Source organism: Pogona vitticeps, chromosome 3 (genome assembly GCF_051106095.1).
Source record: "Pogona vitticeps strain Pit_001003342236 chromosome 3, PviZW2.1, whole genome shotgun sequence".
NCBI lineage: Eukaryota > Metazoa > Chordata > Lepidosauria > Squamata > Agamidae > Pogona > Pogona vitticeps.
Window position 1 is genome coordinate 9856639 of NC_135785.1, and position 17670 is coordinate 9874308.

Consider the following 17670-nt stretch of genomic DNA (forward strand, 5'->3'; position numbering starts at 1 on the left):
CTGGCTCATTTTCCTGTGCTGCAAAATAATTATTTGTGTTACTCAACAGAAGCACAAACAGAACTTGGGTTGGAGGGATCATTGAGCTATGCAGTTATGGTGCATATTATTTTCACATCGCTATGTGCACACTTATAGCTGGAGCCATATATACAGCAAAGTCGGCAAAGTCGTATTGAGGCCAAACATTACATAAGTGCCTAAGTATTGCTAATCTTAATCCCTTTCTAGGCCTCTCCCTTTCTGCATCTAGTCTGGTTGCAGCTCTCAAGCTAAAAAGCTCTCCCATTCGTGAATGGCCCCGGGTAGTTTTGCATTTGAATGAATGGATTTGTATCTTTAGGAAGCATGTAAGTTAGACGGTGAAACCTGTTGAAAAATATATTAAAGGAGGTTGCAAAACACCGAGATAAGTTGTTCAAAATATACTTTATCTAAGTCTCTTAGGGAAAAGGTATACAGGAATTCCTGATAAACAAACATAACATCTAAAACATATTACATACCATATAATTGAGCAAAATAAGCAACAGCAGTCAAGGTAACGCCGATAAGTAGGCAAACTCAAAAGGTTCTGCCTTGCTCGTAGCTTTGCACCGTCCGAGGGAGGGTGTGGAGATAGAGGGTGAAACAGACTACATTTATAAGGCTAATTAATTACAGGGAACACATGAGGTTCCTTTCAAGGTTATCCATTAAAGAGAAAGACATGTTACATATTGATATAACAACAAAAGCAGCCATAGTTGGCTAGTAATATATTCCTAAAGGTAAAGACATTTCTTTAATGCTAGAAAAATAAAATCTGCATGGTGGTGAACGCTAAGGGAGGCCTTGGAAAGATTGCAGTGCATTCTGTCAACACTACACTGTGCCCATGCAGTTCTAACTTGGATGGGTCCATCTTCCCAAGGATCTCAGGCAATCTGCTTGCTCTGCAGTGCTGTCTCTCTGGCCGAGCCCTGCCAATAGGCACAGCGAGGCTGTGACGAGGTGGAGACACACACCCTTAGCAAGCTGTCTGAGCTCAGCACACGAGTATGAGAGGAGAATAAGTTTTCTCAGGATCAGAAGAGACAGTTCCTTGATGAGAAATAGCTGGAGGAGGGCAGGGGTCAAGGAGAATAAGAGGGCATAAAGTCATGGTCTGATTCTAAAGAAGAAGACACGTGTGGGATTGCAAGAGAGGAGGAGGACAGCAGCTGTCTACCCTTGCTTGGTTTGTTTGCTTATGACAGGAGGTGGACACCAGAAACACTAGCCATGTGCTTGGACAAGGCTGTATTAACCCAGACATCGCTGTAGCCCTGGAGAGGCAAGCGACGACAGAGTAGACATGAGCTAGAGAGTCTGGCTTCTTTTTACTCATCTATACAGGCTTTGCCTAAAAAAAGGTGCTTCTTGGACCTAAGCTCTCCTCTCCTTCCTGCTTTCCAGAACCTGGACTATAGGGAACTCCAGTGAAGTCAACTGGATCCCCAAGTTGGCAAGGGCTGCCCAAGGGGTTAAGACTATAATTCTGCCCTATGAGACTGGAGCAGAAAAGGCAGGGGGGAAAGCTGTTTTGAGCCAAGAAGCTGAGTTAGAGCCCATGGAGTAATTGCCAGGGGACCCCAGACCCTTTGGCTCTGTGAGAGGGGGCTCATGGGGTACATACTTGCCTGAAGCAGGAAATCTGGGGTGCAGCTAAAAGCTATTTAATTTGCTGTATTTTTACTGGCAGGAAAGGGAGAGAAATATGTACGAGAGTTTCTGCCTCGTGTGCTGCAATCTCTTGGCTGGTTCTAGGGTTTTAATGCACTTCGCTGCTCTGCCTCAGGCAGCAAAATATCTTGGGTCAACCAAGCTGTCTTTCTGTTCCTCCTGCGAACGGCAGACAGTGGCAGCCACAGAGGAGGCAAAAGGAGTGGCTTACCTTTGAGTTGGTGGCCCATTCCACCTGCCTCCCTTTGCACCTCAGGTACCTGAGCAGGGCAAAAGTTCAACTACCTGTTTCTTCAGGAGGTGCCTTTCATAGACCATGAAGGGGAACAAGACTATCACCCCTTGCAGCAGGAAATGAAAGCCTAGAAGGGAGCCTTTCTCCAGGTGAGTGGAAATGAAGGTGTCCACAGGTGTGTTTTTTGTGGGCTAGGACTCCCAGAGCTCTGCCTGGAGGAATTCTTGGAGAATTGTGGAATTTGGTGTTAAGCGAACTGAAACAAAACAAACCCCGAATGGCATGTTTCTATGGTCTTCCCCTTCCCGTACTTACCTTCCTATTTATGTTCTCTCTGTTGATCAGCTGCAATGAGCTGTACTGATTTTATCTCATTATCTGGCCAAAATGTTCCAGCCGTATGAATTTTGTGTGATTTGTGATTCCTTGTTCTTGATTTGTTTGTTTTGGCACTTCTTTGTAGCAAAGAAATGGCTAACTTTCTGAGATAAATTTGCCTTTTGAATTATTCTGTCTTATTTATAGCAAAATCCACAATTCTATCCCATATGTTGGAACTATGAACACATAGCACACTGCAATGTGTATTCTCAAAGTTGATCTTGACATTTTGTGGCATATTATATTCTTCCTCTTAAAGAACCTGCTTCAGGCTATCTCTGTTCTTAATTTTAATGAACGGCTATGGTCCTCTGTTCATTCAGCCAACTTCCATGGTATTAATATTCGCCAACATGTTCCACACTTTTATTTTTGGATCTTTAACTGCGTTTTCTGGACTGCTTGCTTTTTACTGATTAATACGAACCCAGCTTCCTTAACATTCATTTTTTTTATATTATGTTCATTAGCTACTTAATTGACTTTGTTGAGCAGTCCTTGACTTTATTGAATAATCTTTGCAAACCACCTACATTTTCAGCTAGTAATACTGATATGTGTTCAGATGTGGAAGGCAGTGGTCCCCAATCTTTTTGGCACTGCGGACCGGTTTAGCGTGTGGCTGTGGTGGATGGGCGGGGGGCGTATGTGCATGCGTGCAGGAGTACGTCTGTGTGTGCATGCGGAGGGCGTGTGTGGGTGGGTGGGGCTTGTGTGAGGTGTGTGCTCCTGTGCATACATCTGGGGGTGGGTGGGTGTCCATGGGTGTGTGCAGGGGGCAGGAGATCTGTCTCCACGGCCCAGTCCTGCTAAGGCCATGGTCCGATACTGGGCTGTGGACCATGGGTTGGGGACCCCTGGTGTAAAGGACACAAAAATATCGGTCATCCATAAGGAGCCTGTTGATCAGGAGCTTTATATGGTAGGATGCATTCAGATTTCCCCCCAGTGGAAAATGACACCAGAGATTCAAGCTAACTTGGGTTGTTATATGGCAGTGTTGCATTTACCATCCAAAACCTCAGGAAAGGCAAATGTTTCCTATCCTTTACTTAAGCCCTCAGTTGACTCTTGTCTCAACAAGGTTGGAGCAGAACGCCAGATTTGGCGGCTTTGTATTTATTTATTTATTTATTTATTTATTTATTTATTTATTTATTTATTTATTTAACTTTTTGTGGCCTGCCTCTGCTCCTTCTCACATGGACCAGGCTTCGGCTTTTGTGGCGTTACCTGGACTCACAAAATGCATTGTCTTTGTGCCTCAGCCTGCAATTCTGCCCCTGGCAGCCCTTATTGTGTTTACCTTGAGATGCTCACTTTTGCCACAGCAAAGAAATCTATGGCTGAGGGCGACACGGCTTCACCCAACGATTTGAATGGAGGGGGTTCCCCTTCTTGGGAAAAAAGCTCTGAGGAGCAGTGCGGGGTAGTGGTTAGAGAGCTGGCTGGTCTTGGAGGTTGGGAGACACACACGGAAGCCTGCACTGAAACAGGAAACCTTGGGTCCATCACTCTCTGTCAGCCTAACTCACCTCAGCGTTTGTTCTAAAGATGAATTGGGGAGCAGGAGAATCGTGTGTGCTGCCATTGGCTCACTGGAGGATTACGACTCAAAATGCAACTAATAAATCAGTAATAGTAGTAGTAGGCATCCTTCAGTCTCGAAAGACTATGGTATTGTGCTCTGTATGGAGGACTTGGAACAGCGTCTAGTGTGGCTGAGGAGGCCAATTCGAGAGTGACAATCCCTTCCACACTGGAGACAAATCCAATCTGTCCCCTGTCCAGCTCCCTGGTTTTGCTTCCTTTGTGACTTCCTCTTTGCCTCAGCCTGCTGGACAAGGGTCTCTTCAAATTGGGAGAGGCCGTGATGTACTGCCTGCCTCCAGGCTGAACGATCAGATGTCAGAGTTTCCCATCTGTTGAGGTCTATTCCTAAGGCCTTCAGATCCCGCTTGCAGATGTCCTTGTATCGCAGCTGTGGTCTCCCTCTGGGGCGATTTCCCTGCACTAATTCTCCATATAGGAGATCCTTTGGAATCCGACCATCAGCCATTCTCACAACGTGCCCAAGCCAGCGTAGACGTCGCTGTTTCAGTAATGTATGCATGCTGAAAATTCCAGCTCGTTCTAGGACTACTCTATTTGGAACTCTGTCCTGCCAGGTGATACCAAAAATCCGTCGTAGGCAACGCATATGGAAGGTGTTCAGCTTCCTCTCCTGCCGGGCACAAAGTGTCCAGGACTCGCTGCAGTACAGGAGTGTGCTCAGGACACAGGCTCTATAGACCTGGATCTTGGTATGTGTTGTCAGTTTCTTATTGAGCCATACTCTCTTTGTGAGTCTAGAGAACATGGTGGCTGCTTTCCCAATGCGTTTATCCAGCTCGACATCTAGAGAGAGGGTGTCAGAGATGGTTGAGCCAAGGTACACAAAGTCATGAACAACCTCCAATTCTTGTGTGGAGATGGTAATAGAGGGAGGCGAGTCCACACCCTGGCCCATGACTTGTGTTTTCTTCAGGCTGATTGTTAGTCCAAAGTCTTGGCAGGCCTTGCTGAAACGGTTCATGAGTTGTTGGAGGTCTTCAGCAGAGTGGGCAACAATGGCTGCATCGTCTGCAAAGAGGAAGTCCCTCATGCATTTCAGTTGGACTTTGGTCTTCGCTCTCAATCTAGAGAGATTAAAGAGCTTTCCATCTGATCTAGTCCGGAGATAGACACCTTCTGTTGCAGTTCCAAAGGCATGCTTCAGCATGACAGCAAAAAAGATCCCAAAAAGTGTTGGTGCGAGGACACAGCCCTGTTTCACTCCGCTTCGGATGTCAAAGGGATCTGATGTTGAGCCGTCAAAAACTACAGTGCCTTTCATTCCATCGTGGAAGGACCTGATGATGTTAAGGAGACGAGGTGGACATCCAATCTTGGGAAGTATTTTGAAAAGGCCATCCCTGCTAACCAAGTCAAATGCTTTTGTAAGGTCTATGAAGGCCACTAAGAGTGGCTGTTGTTGTTCCCTGCATTTCTCCTGCAACTGTCGGAGGGAGAATACCATGTCAGTGGTGGATCTATTTGCTCGAAATCCACACTGAGATTCCGGATAGACTCTGTCTGCAAGCACCTGGAGCCTCTTCAGCACAACACGGGCAAGCAGCTTCCCTACAACGCTAAGAAGAGAGATACCACGGTAGTTATTGCAGTCACCCCTGTCACCTTTGTTCTTGTACAACGTGACAATGTTTGCGTCCTTCATGTCCTGTGGTACTCCACCTTCCCTCCAGCAGAGACAAAAGATTTCATAAATCAGTAATAGGCAAGTAAATAATTTCACTCTCTGTTATGTGTAGCTATCTTTTGTCTTGTGTTTTTCATACATTCAAGCACCATCATGGGGGGACTGCTTAATGAAAGCTGTTAGCAGTTGGGAGTGTAACCTGTTAGAGGAGCAGCTACAACCTTCTAGGACTTCCGAGCGGATTCAGTTTTCCCTGAGGGGGAAGGAAAAAACCTTTTTGAGATGTCTCCTGCTGACTTACTATGAAAGGTGACAGTTGTGGTGCTGAAAAAGTACCTTTAGTAGAAGCCCGGGGATAAAAATGTCAGAATCGGTCTTGTAAAGCAAATGTTTATTTTATACTGGCTCACTGCAGCTATGAAAAGCTCATATTTAGAGCAATGGAGAGCAGGATTGTGTGCCAGGCAGCATACTTCATGGAAGTCTATGGAAAGATAATATGGAGAAATGGTTCTTTGCACTTCACCTATTAAAAAAAGATCTGTTTAAAAAACATTACAAGACCTATGGAACTCCCTGTCACAATAACCTTCACTTGCCTATGTTGACTCTCGCAGTGGCTTTTCCCATTGTGGCTTTGGATTTTCCACTGCAACCAGTTCCCTTAGAATATTTTGAAGACCCCTGATGCATGCGTGGGCAAAGTGTGGACCACCAAATGCTTATAAGATTACAACTTCCACCCACCCTAGTCAGCATAGCTCAGTGGTGAGGAAGGCCAGGACTTGCAGCCTAACCATAATCTAGATAGCTGCTCTTTGCTCACTCACAGCTTGCACAAGAGAAAGACCAACACTGGGACCAGCATGGATGATTGCATAAGGTGTTTTGTACATAAGGGGATACTGATGTCAAGGGCACTTAAAGGATGTTTGGCTGAAAGTGTTAAGAGACAAAGGCTGAAATCCTGTTGGGTGGGCTCTGCCAGCACAGTGGGGATGACATTATTGGAAGTGGCAGATTACCACTGATCAAAGACTTTCTCTTGTGATTTCAGAGTGCATGCAACCTCATCACACTATGTATGAGCCAGATACACCCCAAAATTGCAATCTGAAGCTTTGAGTCAGCTGCAGTCTGCTACTGGTGCCATCATTTCTGCTGTGCAAGCAGAACTGTGCAACAGGATTTCCATCAACCATTATTGCTGATACAGGTATCAATGTTAGGTGGACAACTGGGTTCTTGGAAATATTATTGAGCTGCAACATTGGTTCAATGAGTTCTGAAGGATTATGAATTCCCCACCCCTGTTCTAAATAGATTGTAATCTCAGATGAAAATTTTGAAGGCTCCATCAACTCAAAAGCATTCTGGTTTCTGGGCGCAATCCTCAATGGACATCCAAGCTCCTGGAGTGAATTTCCAGAATCTTTGAAACTGGCATTAGCGGCAGTCCCCTGCTCCCAGTGTTTCCCTCACCTGCACGTCTGAAGAAGAAGTTGCATGTTCAGCTGAATGCATTCACACTGCTTGTCATTGAGAGCCCTTCTCTGTTGCAGGGGTCCAGTCAAAAGCACTCCCAGGTTGCTCTTCAGACATGTATGCAGATTGCACAAATGCGTGCCTGACTTCTTGGAGAAGGGAGGATGGGGGTAATGTGTTTCTTATCTACATCCCCGTCTCCATGATTCATCTCCTCATCACTTTCTCTTGTTTCAGAACTTGTCACCGAGCAGATACCATGGATTTCCCCCCCTCCCCAAATCTCTCTCTCTCTCCCACGCTACTTTCTTTAATGCCTCAATATCATGAGTGCCATTAATATCCCATTATTTGGATGTGAGCAATAAGCTTAACTTTTCTAGCTTCTGGTTTTCCATTGACCGAAAGAGTATTAACTTGAAATATGTTGGAAAACAAATCACGGCTTTTGTGGTTGACTGTGTCAGCCTTTTGGAGTAAGGCTATAGAGGTCCCACCTGGTACTTCAAAGTGATACACTCCAAATGTATTATTTGACTTTCATGTATATTTTTAATGAGGTACTCTCAAGCTTTCAGTTACGATTTGCTGGTGAAGGTAGCCCTTATATATCCCTTCCTTGCAAATATCTCGGGGGGGTCACCTAGCGCGTTCATTAGGCTGCATAGACAGCAGCGAAGGTTTGATTCAATGTAATTAAAAGATAAGTTTAAATAGATCTAGGATTTTCTCTTTCCTGGCTCATAATTTTATCTGAATGAGAGCCTTAAAGCTCAACACCATAGCTGGATTATCAACATCTTCTTTCAGCCACCAGGTGATATTATTAATTTGGCTGTAATTGGCTTACCAAATCTGTAAATCAAAATTTATCCCAACTTCTTTGATAGGAGGTTTGGCACATTTCTGTGTCACCCTAATCCCCAGCTGAACAGGAAGTTCTGTTTCAATGCAAGACAATGAAAAGGGATGGAGGAACGAGGGCTGAATGCCTGCAGCTGTCTCTCTGGAAAGTTTAAGGGAATGGAATCAACGTTGCCAGAGGTTGACTTTGCTGCAGTGGCATTGTGTGGATTGCCAGCAAGCCAGGGCAAGGCAGGGACGGTGACCTCTTGAGGTCACCTTGGGAAGTGGCAGGTGTCACGACCCAGCCTCCTTGAGGTGAGTGCTTGGTCCGTGGATAGAGAGCAATTAGGGAGTCTGAATCTCCTTTACACCTGGGTAGAGTCCAGATGACTTCACCCAGGAAGAATTACAGATCCCTTCTCACAGGTCTATCCTAAAAGATACTTGCTTCGTTCATTCGTTTAGTTGTTTAGTCGTGTCCGACTCTTAGTGACCCCATGGACCAGAGCACGCCAGGCCCTCCTATCTTCCACTGCTTTCCGTAGTTGTGTCAATTTCATGTTGGTTGATTCGCAGACACTGTCCAGCCATCTTATCCTCTGTCATCCCCTTCTCCTCTTGCCATCACACTTTCCTAACATCAAGGTCTTTTCCAAGGTGTCTTCTCTTCTCATGAGATGGCCAAAGTATTGGAGCCTCAGCTTCAGGATCTGTTCTTCCAGTGAGCACTCAGGGTTAATTTCCTTTATGATTGATAGGTTTGTTCTCCTTGCAGTCCAGGCGACTCTCAAGAGCCTCCTCCAGCACCACAATTCAAAGGCATCAATTCTTTGGCGGTCAGCCTTCTTTATGGTCCAGCTCTCACTTCCATACATCACGACAGGAAAAACCATAGCTTTGACTATTCTGACTTTTGTTGGCAAGGTGATGTCTCTGCTTTTTAAGAGACTTAACTAAATGCAGCAAGAACACACACATGAGCTTTGTAGTCACCAGATCTATCAAAGCTCAGGCAGATAGGACTCTGAAGCATTCTGTGGCCTCACAATCTCTCTGGAAGCAGGCTCAGCAGACTTGCTGTTCAAAAGACCATTCTTAAGGATTTTAAGAATAATTTTTTATTGGAAAAAAATAAAGTCTTTATAGATATTCAGTTTGTTGCATAAGCAAAGCATAAGTTACATTTCCATAGAATATTGCAGAGAAATCTAGGCATCATTCACTAAACAAAAAAATAACTAAAAATACTAAAAAGCTACTTTAAGGGAAGGCATAGGGTATGGCCCGCTTCTCCTTCTCTCTGAGGTTCTACATTCCAATTCCCTTCAATCTAACATAAGGAAAAAGGACTCAAAATGGCTCCTAGGTCTCTCTATATACTAAGGAACAGTTCACATGGCACAAACTCCATTTTCTACTTTCTTGGCACCACTCTTCTTCTTCGTCTCTCAAGGTGTTGACCAATAGGCGATTAGGAAAGCCCATTCTAATCCCGCCTTCTGTTGCCAGGAGAAATCCAGGTGTTATTTTCTTTCTCCTCGTCTTGGTCCAGATCTAGACACCATGTTGTGTCTCCACGCCTTATCATCTCCTGACATGGCTGGGTACAAAGGAACTTTCCCATCGGCTCATGAAGAAAAACATTCCCATCATACAAAATCATTCTTACACAGAACCAATATGGATCCATTTTGCATTTCTTCACAACTACATAACCCATCTTCATACATGCTTTTAACCCACATAATCTCAACCATGACAGCAGGGGAGGGGGCTCAGTGCCAAGAGAGCCACTGCACAGCACACCCGTTCCCCGTGGCCCACCTACCCGCTTTGTTTACACTAGGGAAGGAGGCTGGGTTGCTCTGGACCACCTTTCACCCTCTGGGGGCCCTCTACAAGGAGGCAGGTCCTCTTGGTGGTCACCAGCCCCCCCCCCCGCCGCTGCCTGCCCTGAGGGGGAAACGGAGCGAGCCAGGCAGCCACAGACAGAAGATGGGAAGTGAGGTTCCCCGGGCTTCTTGCTCACTGTGCTCTGCGGCAAAGCTGACATTTTGCGCTGCCAAGAATTTTTTGCTCTTGGCAACTGCCCCTGTGGCCCTGCCCACTTTATGCCACTGCTTTACTGCTTTAACTTTGAAACTGACATAGAAATCTAGCCATGATTTTTGGAACTCTGATCTGCCAAAGATCCCCAGAGGTTCTGGAAGACATTATTCCTGCAGAATGCATAGAGAATTGGAGGTGTTTTTTTGCTTGCACTCTTGCATGCCGTCTGTGGTTTGTGTGACTGGGAGGGCCTTTTCTGGGATGGGGTGAGTGTCTAGCTATCCATCACTAATCAATTGTTCCTCCCAGCTTTGGATTTCAAAGAGAGCCCTGCCTCTGTGCCAAGTCTTTCTTTTCCTTCTCTTTCCTGGGTTGGAGTCAGTGGTTTGTTTGCTGTTGATCGCTTTGGTTGGTTGCAAGTATGTTTGCAATAAAAAAAGGCAGCACACACAAGTGTGTGATTTCAAGCAACTAACAAGTACCGAAATGTTCTTTTTTCCCTACAAATGTTTCAGAGGGAGTTACTGAGACTTTAAGTGCCAATTCATGAGAAAGAGGTGGACTCTGAGGACCTTATAGCTATTCCGCTCTATGGATCTCTTTCCTTCTACTGCATAGCAAATAGAGTTTTATCAGGAATTCAAAACTCTGGCACACAGCGTTCATGAGATACTGCTACCACATCGTTGGTCTTCATGGCCACCACTGGAACTCTACAAGCAGTTTGTACACTGCAATAGTGGTGAGCAAGCTATCTTTTAGGCGTGCTTGTCTGCCCTTAGTGATGTTCTCAGTGAGGAACCTGTGATAAACAGTGAGGAACCCTGGGGTTTCTCAGAAGAGCATAATTTGAAAATGTCAGTCCTCGAGAAAACACCCATCATTCAATCAGATGGGGGTTATGCTGGAAGTGAGACTGCAGAATGTGTTGATATTGTAACGAACGCTTGAAAGTTATTGGCTGAAAGGTATTGTAGAAAAAGAAGTGCATTCTGAAAATTTTCTCTTTATAGTAAAGGAAGGCAGGCTATTTATTTTTTTATTGTTGTTCTTGCCGAGAAAGGTAAAACTGCTGCTTATACTTTAAATTGGCTCTCGGGTTTACTGCCTTTCTCTTACTGCCAAACTATATTAAATTTCAGAGTTTTAGGGTTGTCTATCAGCCTAGTTAAATATTCACTGGGAGCCCCTTGCCAAGACAGATTAATTCATAGCATCATGTCATAGGCAAGCTGTCAAATTGTCAGAAATGTTTTCACTGTCCTTCGTGACAATGTTGTATCGGAAGGCAGTCTTACATTTTTTTTCTTCTTCTCCAAGAATATGGTTTTCTTTCTTTCTTCAGGTCCACAATGTCTACTCTCCGGAAACTGTAGGTGCAGGGAGAAGCCAACAGAGAAGATATTGGCATAACCAAACTTAGAAATAATAATTGCAACAGCCCGGAATGACTCCTATGGATTTTCTAGAGTTGATCATAACTGGGTGGCGGGTGAAGTCCTGGAGAATTGTTGTGCTTCATCAGGGCTCCGGATAAAGAGAGAAATCTCAGGAGGAGTGACAGTGGAAGAAAAGAGAGTATGAAAAAATGTTGTATGTGGTGCCTCTAATACCTGGATTCCCTTCTCTACCCAACCCATCCCACTTGGCAGTAGGGGTTACGGGCTCATCAGTAAGATGTTTCTCTTTGTTGCACGCTTAATGTTTAGTTAGGAAATAGTGCAGGAAATCCACACTGTCCTTCACCCTCATCCTGCACATATATTGTTTCCCAGTTGTTACACAAGGGTGCCATCTGTGACATTTCGAAAGATTTTGGCCATGAAATCTCAGGAAATTTAATAACTGCTGAGCTGGCAACCTCAAAAATAATCCAGTCACAGAACCGGTTCATATAGTTTGAATCTGAAATGGCTCTCATATTTGTAATGATAAAAACAATAGAGGCTCCAGTAGATTCTTCATAGATAGCTCCAAAGGTGGTTTTTCCAAAACTGGGACATGGAATGAATGTTCCCCAGTCTACGGTTTCTTCTATCAGCTGTTGGAACCATGAGCTTGGGTTAGTAGAGGGCTGAAGTATGGTAGGCAGATTATCTTGTGTTGTGTGTAATGGTTTTTATCAAGCTGGGCCAATCCAGAGGCTTCATACTGATTCACCAATTGGGGGGGGGGGAAGTTACAGGACACCCCTCTTAGGCCAGTGAACTCAGAGGTTTGAGCATATGATGTGATACAACAGTTATTTCAAAAGACAATGAGATGCCTGGTCCAAGCCTTGAAGAATAACAAATTTGGCCAGTGGAATGATTAATGGAGCAAGTCATTCATGTGGTCAGAATTTAGAATGGAGTAAATTCCATTCCTAATAATGCATAATTAAAGTCTTCACCATTGCAGCTGTCTCAGTATTTTCAATTATTTTTGCATGAAGGAGGTTTTCTATGCAAAAATAGAATCGGATATTTAGAAGATAGAAGTCTATATACCTATAGTCTTCTGAATTACAAGAACTCCAGGAGTGCAAGCATTTTAATTCAGGGTGGATTTCGCTGGAATTAGGTCGCTGAAAACTTAGGTCATTTTAAAAATATTTGCTTAATTATTGCTTCCCCATCAAGTGTCTCCGGAAGTAACCTAAAAATGCTTCCTGAGCTCTCACTCACGTCCAGAGTTTGGATGTAATGAGTTACAAATAAGATAGTTAACCTATGACAAGTTATGTTTTGAGAAGGAAAATGTACGACATTTCAAATGTACGAGCAGATAAAGTCAAAACTAACATGAGCAGGAAGAAAGTTAAGCTGTAAGCTGGTGAGTTGCGTTTTAGAATTATGTTTTGAAAGCATCTTAGAGGTGTTTTGAAAGAAATTTTTAAATGTTTGTACCATTTTCTTTCTAAAAATTGCTCACCCAAAGGTAACAAAAGTAGTGCAAAAGTAACAAGCAGAGCAATGAATAATGCAACCAGCCATCATTGGGGGGGGAGTTGTAAAACTGTACAGTTAATAGACACACTTTTTTTTAAAAAAGAAGCAACTTTTCTTGCTCTGCTAATCTCTTTCTTTAGCACAATTTTGTTGGAGACCTAAAAATTGCCCATTTTTTCCTTAGACATCTGTTGATGACCACATCCTCACCCAAGGCAGATGAAGGAAAGAATGATGGCGCTGGAGAAACGAAAAAGGTGTGCCCCCCTCTTGAAGGAGTTTTTATACCTTGGTTACAGGTAATCTTCTTAACAAAGGAACATGTTGCATGCTTGGCTAGGTTTAATAGCAAATCCAAAGATTTGAGCAGGTATCCTGTGTAGGTTGTGCCACTTCCCAGAAGTCATAAAGAAGAAGAAAAATGTTATAGATAGCCTACCCTAATGTTACAGATATATATGACTGAGGCTGATGTAGCACAGAGCCCTCGGGCACCTTGAAGGCGAACAGATTTTCTTTGATTTAATTTTGCATGGACTGCGGCCCCAATCCTTCTTCACCTACAGCTACAGTTGGCTACAGTCCGCAAGGGCAGTTGCCAAATAAGACATGTTAAGTCTTAAATGTGCTAAGTGAGCCTTTGTTGATTTTGTTGCAGGTACCATCACTACCTTCTTGATCTTATTCATTTTGATTAAGACTAAGTATTTTGTGTTTGAGAAATCAGACTTCAAAGGAGGCCCATGCTTTGTTCCTGAAGACTAACAACAAAACAAAGGAAGCTAATTTAATAATTCCAACTGGTAAGAGAAGTTCCTGCTGTGATACTCACATAGAATTGGCCTTTAAGGACCTTTCTCTTCTGCTTAAGGGCTATCTATAATGTCTGTCTCTGTCCTTAGAAGCAAGGAGGTCACACATTATTGGAAGGAATCATATAAGAATATCCAAATTAGCCCCACCATATATAATATGTTCCATGTGGAAGACTGAGTTCTATGTACCACAGCTTGACCAAGACAGGAGATGTGAAAATGCCAACTAAGATACTTAACCAAGTGAGGGTGTGACTACACTGGTGAGTTAAATCAGAACTGGCTCGGGTTTATAGAAATCGATTTAACATTGATTGTCATGGCTGACCCTCCACAGAGGCAATGGTGACCAACTCAAGCATGTCCCCAGAATATCAACGAGCCAGGAAAGTGTATAAGGCACTTGGCAGCTGTTTGCTACAGAAGGCATTTCTCATATATATCAAGGGACTAACTTCTGTGTTAATATTCACAGGGTTGGTGTTTGCTTGTTTTACCTGGAAATGGGAACCTGTGTGTTTGTGTGTTCAGAAAGCTGGTTTCAAAACACAACAGGAAGTCCCTGGTGCAAAAATTGGCTACTTCATTGTTCTCATCAGTCACCATCAACAGGATTAGCCAGAGTTAGGAAGAGGAGGTTTTGCAGAAGAGCAAGGGAGCGGAGTAAGGGTCAGCATTCAATTTAGGCTACACTCTTGCTGTCATGATTATGGCTGGTGGGGAAACTTTTTTTTTTGCCAGCACGGGGGGAAAGGGAACTGATGTTGAAGTGTGCAAAGGAGTTGAAGCTGCACCAGATTCTTGCTTTCTTGATTGCTCTGTCCCTGCTTCATATATAGAAGAGAGCTGCTTTGTGGGCTTCGCCTGACTTCCACAAACACACTCAGCTGGCTTTCAGCCCTGTGGAGGTTTCCCTCCTCTCCTTCCTCATTGCTCAGGCTGAAGTCAAGATTCTCACTAGTGGTTTTAAAGTGGCATAGCGATAGATCAATGCAGCAGTAAAGTAGAAACAAATAGGAAGGAGAAAGGAAAAGTTTGAACCGCAGGGTACTCCGCAGTCCAAAACCTGTGAACCTGATTTCCAATATTTGACAGACCTCAAAGATATAATTTACTCCAAAAAAGGCATTGACAATGCTAAAATGATTCAAAATAAATCACTCTCATAATCGAGTTAAAATAAACAATCCCCTTGTGGGTGTTTTAAAAAACTTGCCTTCTGACCAAAAAGTGCGAATATCGCTGCATGTCGTGTAGGTGGATATTTCTAAATCAATTTCAAGTTTCCTAACCCGATGTGAAAAGAGGAATATTACAAAATGTAGCTGAGTGCTTTGCACGTTTCTAGCTTGTCATTTCTGAGTTCCGTTTAGATGAGGGGTGGTTAACCTCAAAGTCAGAAAGTCACATCAACTTGTTCAGCCCATGCCTGTTATTAAGACTGGCAGAAGTCCTGTGTTCACCAGAATCATTGGATTAAACAAACTGTCTGGAGCATGTGTTGGCTGGTTAGTTTATATCCTGCCTTTCCCATCTGCAGGATCCATGGTAGTTTACCGCACGATTGAAGGCAGAGCTGAAAAATGCAGATACGGATTTCTTTGTTGTTTATGCAAAAACATCATGTGAAAGCCTTTATTTTTAGCAGTGAATTCCGAAAGTTAAGGAATCTCCATAGGCATTATCTGTTGCATGCCAAGTCACGTAACATAATCATATAAAAGCAAGCCCACAAAAAGTAACATACTGTAGTTTGAAGGGGATTTAAGAATGAAAACAAAGTAGTATGACACCTTTAAAAGACTTTTGTAGAATCATTAGAAAGTAATGGAGTTGGAAGGGAGGGGCCTATAAGGCCATGGAGTTCAACCCCCTTTTTTCCCATTGGTTGTAGTGTGCTTTCTGGAATAACACCCTTGGTTATCAAGCCCACTACCATCTCCTCTGATTGGTTGAAGCTCTACCATGCCTTGTGGGGCGGGTCTTTCCCAGAATGGCCTCTGATTGGTTCCACTAGCCATGAAATGGACACTGGAGCAAATAAGCAGATGGAGCCACTGTTATTGGCCTTTTGGTTATTAGGATGTATTAAAATGGCTCCCTCTACTAACAAAGGATCCTAGAGGGTTACACACACAAATTTCTAGCATTTGAGATGATTTGTAATCAAGAGAACTGGTGACACTGGAAACACGATATATGTTGCCTTTTGAAATGCAGATTATATTTCAACACATGCTTTCATTTTTGTAAACAAACAATAGCATGTTGCATTTCATGTCTTCTCTTACAAAACATTTCTGCTGATGTGCCCAGTTTAAATCTAATCTGGAACATTTGCCACACAAAAAATTAAAGTTTTTTTTGTATATGTTTCATTTATACTTCTTGTCTTTCCTCAGAAACTAGAAAGGTAGTCTGCCGTCTGTCAGTCTGGAGAACCAGACCTGGTGGGTTGCATTTTTATTTATCTATTTAAAATATTTTTATCTCATTTTTCTCCTTAGTGAGGATCCAAGGTGCCTTAGATCATTAAAAGACAACATTTAAAGCTAAAAACAGTAAGTATACAAATATTAACAAAGATCAAACAATGACCATATTAAAAAAAAGGGTAAACAAAAGCAGCACCAAATATCCATTCAAAACAGTAAGACACAACAGTCTCTTTAAAAACTCCACTCAGGCAGGTTTCCCCCAGTCATTGAGGGAAAGCTTGCCTGAAGAAAAAGTTCTTTGTCTGCTTGTGGAAGGAGAATAAAGATGGGCCAGTCTGGTCTTCTGTGGGAGGGAGTTCCAAAATTCAAAGGTTTGATGATGATGGAGGTAGTGGTGATGATGATGCACTCATTTAACAACTAAATTAGGTCAAAAGTAATGTTAGACCTCCATGATCACTGCAGATGGGGACAGCAGCCACAAAATTAAAAGATGCCTGCTTCTTGGGAGGAAAGCGATGACAAACCTAAACAGCATCTTAAAAAGCAGAGACATCACCTTGCAGATAAGGGCCGGATAATCAAAGCTATGGTTTTTCCAGTAGCAATGTATGGAATTGAGAACTGGACCATAAAGAAGGCTGACTGCCAAAGAATTGATGCTTTTGAATTGTGGTGCTAGAGGAGGCTCTTGAGAGTCCCCTGGACTGCAAGGAGAACAAACCGATCCATTCTGAAGCGAATCAACCCTGAGTGCTCACTGGGAGGACAGATCCTGAAGCTGAGGCTCCAATACTTTGGCCATCTCTTGAGAAGACTCCCTGGTAGGAAAGTGTGAAGGCAAAAGGAGAAGGGAACGACAGAGGACCAGATGGTTGGACACTGTCGTCAAAGCTACTAATATGAATTTGACCCCTCATGGAGAGGCAGTGGTAGACAGGAGGGCCTGGCGTGCTCTGGTCCATGGGGTCACGAAGAGTCGGACACGACTTAATGACTAAACAACAAGAATGTTAGTCCTGCTTGGGGCTGCTTAGACAGGGTTCAACAACTGCAGTCCTCAAGCTTAGTCAGACCTTTCGGGAGACAGTGAGAAGGATATTGACTGCCTCGTGACCAATTTAAGGCAATGAAGAAAGAGGCAGTGTGTGGGAGATCTCCTTCATTGTACATTCACTAATTTCAGATACTCAGAAGCAACACCTTCGCCTGTGATGCCAAGTGATGCTGAGAGGGAGGCACCCATGGACAGACACAGCATTTTTGAAATCAATTGTTGACGATTTCTGAAATCTTTTTTCCTTTCACCCCATGCTATCTGTCAGCCCGGGAGAGCCTAAGAGGGCCCTAAGTGGCCTTTTAACAAGGAAAAGGAACAATGGTTAGAAATGGTGGTTCATGTTATTTCTGCCCTGTGCTCGCCACGTGAGCAAAATAAAAAGGAAATAAAGATATAACACTTGGGTGGTGTTTCTCGACTCTGAAGCTGAAATGGCTCTGAAATTAAAGCCCATCTGGTGAAACACTGGGCTGGATTCTGCTGCTTCTG

At 43.6% G+C, this 17670-nt stretch overlaps 1 long non-coding RNA gene across 2 annotated transcripts; it reads left to right on the plus strand.

Moving 5' to 3' along the window:
* The first annotated feature begins 1916 nt into the window (after positions 1 to 1916).
* LOC144587983 (uncharacterized) lies at positions 1917 to 17435 on the plus strand. Of its 2 annotated transcripts, none has more exons than XR_013543267.1 (2): positions 1917 to 2088; positions 13053 to 17435. It is a non-coding gene; the product is annotated as an uncharacterized LOC144587983 (long non-coding RNA). The 2 variants fall into 2 exon arrangements; XR_013543268.1 differs by lacking the exon at positions 1917 to 2088 and adding an exon at positions 5804 to 12752.
* Positions 17436 to 17670: the final 235 nt, after the last annotated feature.